The sequence below is a fragment of the Pinus tabuliformis genome, chromosome 6 (genome assembly GCF_031772625.1).
Source record: "Pinus tabuliformis cultivar Carrire ecotype Pingquan chromosome 6, CPIR1, whole genome shotgun sequence".
NCBI classification, from domain to species: Eukaryota; Viridiplantae; Streptophyta; class Pinopsida; order Pinales; family Pinaceae; genus Pinus; species Pinus tabuliformis.
Window position 1 is genome coordinate 208,725,518 of NC_142292.1, and position 3,756 is coordinate 208,729,273.

Here is a 3,756-nt window from a genome sequence, read left to right on the forward strand (position 1 = left end):
CTTGTCAAAGTAGAGGAGACTTCTTGTTGGACCCTGGGAGGAGCTTGTACAACATCAAGGCACAGGTTGTAAAGTTCTTCTTTGATTTGAATTAATACAATTAGATTCATTTTTCTCAACAAATTGTCTTATGTCATTTGTTTCATGAATTCCTTGATCATCATGATAAGTATGATTTATGATATTGGCTTTTCAGGTGCTATTTAATTTGTTTGCTTGTTTGTGTTTGCAAATTCACTACAATGGAGCTCATTTGGATCAAAGGAGCGAGGCTTCCACAAACTTGCATTGGACCCAAGGTAGGCCTAAAACACTTGTTTGCCTTTGTTTATAAATTGCATATTTAGAGAAAGATAGTTTTTGATTGGCTTGCTTGTCACTAGATATCGTTAGATACTAGGGAGGTCTATCTTGTCCACAAGATCGACTCATTCCGTGTGACAGAAGAGGCTAGTAAATGCAAGTAAAAATTTTGTGCTTCTCATGATCAAGAAAAAGAATGATATTGATTATGATCTTTTGAAGGTTGTGATGATAAATTAAAATCTGATTTGTTCGATGTGGTAAGCAAGCATGGCGAGATGTTTCAAGAACCAAAGGGGTTACCTCCCAAGAGGGGAATTCAGCATGGGATACAACTACAACAGGATGTTCCACTTCCAAACATTGGCATGTATCGCATGTCGATTATGGAGAGCATGGAAATCAAAAATAAAATTCAAGAATTGCTGAAAAGGTATCATACACCCATCTACTTCTCCATGTGGTTCACCCATTGTCTTGGTGCCAAAGAAGGATGGGACTTGGCACATGTGTGTGGATTTCCATGTACTGAATAAAATAACAGTAAAGAATCGTTATCCACTCCCAAGAATTGATGATTTTCTTGATCAATTGAGGTATGCAAATTAGTTCACTAAGTTATACTTACGAAGTGGTTATCATCAAGTTAGATTAGCTGAAGAGAACATTTGGAAAACCACATTTAAAACTAAACAAGGATTGTTTGAGTGGCTTGTTATGCCTTTTGGTCTTACAAATGCTCCAACTACTTTCATTAGAGTTATGAATGATGTATTGAGACCATTTCTAGATGAATTTTTCATTGTTTACTTATATGATATTCTCATATTCAGAAAATCCAAAGATGAACATGTCATGCATGTGAACAAAGTACTTGATGTGTTGAGAAAGGAACAATTGTTTTTAAAGATGTCAAAGTATGAATTTGGCAAGACTTCTTTAGTGTATCTGGGACACATTGTTGGAGGAGGTGAGCTGAAGATAGACCCCTGTAAGGTTGAGGTCATTGTGAATTGGCCCAAGCCCAATACAATTACTGACGTAAGAAGTTTCTTGGGGCAGCACAATATTGGAGGAAATTTATTGCTAATTTTTCTTCGATTGTAGCACCACTACATGCATTGACTAGTGTTAAGAAAGTCTTTCATTGGGGAGATGCACAACAGAAAGAATTTGATGCTTTAAAACAAAATACCAGTTCAAAACTGGTATTGGCTCTTCCAGATCTTAGACAACCATTTGAGATTCAAACAGATGCTAATGATTACGCCATAGGAGCAGTTCTTATGTAGCATGGTAAGCCCATTTCATTTCATTCTGAAATTTCTAATGATGCTATGACTAACTATCCCACTTATGACAAAGAACGTTACACATTGGTACAAAGTGTTAAAAAATGGAAACACTACTTGATGGGGAAGGAGACCATTATCCATACCAACCATCAACAATTGCAGTACTTACAGTCACAGTCAAAGTTGCAGCAATCGAGACACTTCAGATGGATGGGTTTTCTACAACATTTTCCTTTGGTTATCAAGTAAAAAAAGGGAATCTAAAATAAGGTAGCTAATATGCTTTATAGGCCTATTGTAAATTGATCTATCATACTCAAGCACAATTATATTTTACATGAAAGTTACATTGAGAAATATGCATATGATAATGACTTTCAAGATGTGTATGCAAGCTTGAGGCAAGGAAACCAAATTGAAGAGTTAGATTACCATGTACATAACAGTTTGTTGTATCACTTGGGCAAGTTATGTATTCCACAGGGAGAAAGAAACAATATCGTAAGGGAGGCACACACTTCATTGATTGTTGGACACTTTGGTGTAGGCAAGACAGTAGTGAATCTCCAAAGGTATTGTTATTGGCCACACATGTTAAATAACGTATCTCGTTTCATTAGAGGATGTTCTTTATGTGTAACAACTAAGCCTAGCAATAGGAAACTAGGATTGTACACTCCACTTCCAGTACCTTCACGTCCATGGGAGAGTATCTCAATGGATTTTGTAGGAGGACTTCCATTGTCAAGGAAAGGTCATGATTACTTGTATGTAGTTGTAGATAGGTTCAGCAAGATGTGTATTCTAACACCATATAAAATGCAAATTACAGTTGAACAAACAACTCATCTTTTCTTTCAAAATATTTGGGTTCATTTTGGTATTCCTACTTCTGTTGTAAGTGATCGAGATTCTCGATTTGTTGGGATTTTTTGGTCAAATTTGTGGGACATGATGGACACTAAGTTGAAGAAGAGTACAACCTTTCATCTGCAAACATATGGAAAAACCGAGGTGGTCAACAAGAAAATTATTCATCTTCTTAGAGGATATTGCAGCAAGCATCCCAAGTTGTGGGATGAACATTTGCATTACATACAACATGCATACAACAGGGCAAAGAATTCTTCCACAAACACATCTCCATTTGAGGCATGTTTTGGGTACTTGCCAAGATCAGCATTGGAATTCATCTTTGAGAAATATGTCGCCATCTATGGTCATAGCAACATTGATAAGGCAAGGAAGTTCATTGAGCAAATTTAGGTGATACATCACACAGTGAAGGAACATCTAGAAAAGAGTCAAAGAAGCTACAAGGCAAGGCATGAAAAACACCGTGTCGATCATAAATTTGAACAGGATGGTCAAGGGCCAGTAAGATTTCACCAAGTTTCATATTGTGGTTGGTCGACGGGTTGATGATTTGGCTTGTTTTCATTGGATGGAGGTGGACCAATGAGGAGGGGACAAGTGGCAAGCCCGGAGGCTACCACATGTCCCTCCCCAAAGGTCAGACTATTTGGCACATAGTGGAAAAATAATGGGTAGGTCAGCGGAGTTGAACCCATGACCTCACCCTCACTAACTCCATGTCTTACCATTACACCCGTGCTTCAGTTCTTAACGTACTATGGTTTGAAATTGTATTTGTTTTGTTATGACTTAGTGGTTTGGGGAAGGAGGGAGCCAACCCGCAGGCTAGCCCCCTCCCATGTGACCGCTAACACTTAACCAGTAGCTAACGACTTTCCATAACCACCGGCCAATGCAACCCATAATCATGACATTCACTGCTCATATGTGACACCATCACTAACTGAGATGGGTAACGGTTAGCAGAACCGCGCAATTAGAGCTAATCCGGATGGTCACTTAATTAATCTAAGTTTATCCGATAGTTAATGCGCAGTTAGCTTGGAGGCACTTCTTGTGGACCGAAAAATTTAGGTATTTCTCCAAAATTAGCTGGACTAACTGGAGTTCCTCTAGTTTTAATGGAGTTTTACTAAGAGAAATTGATTTTGCCATAACTTTTACAAAATTAGACCAAATTGGGATCAGGAAAAGACATTCCTAGATGATTTTGATGTTCTGAGCACATTGAAGTAGGTTTTAGGAGAAGTAGAGCATTGTAAAAATCACTTTTCCATTTTGA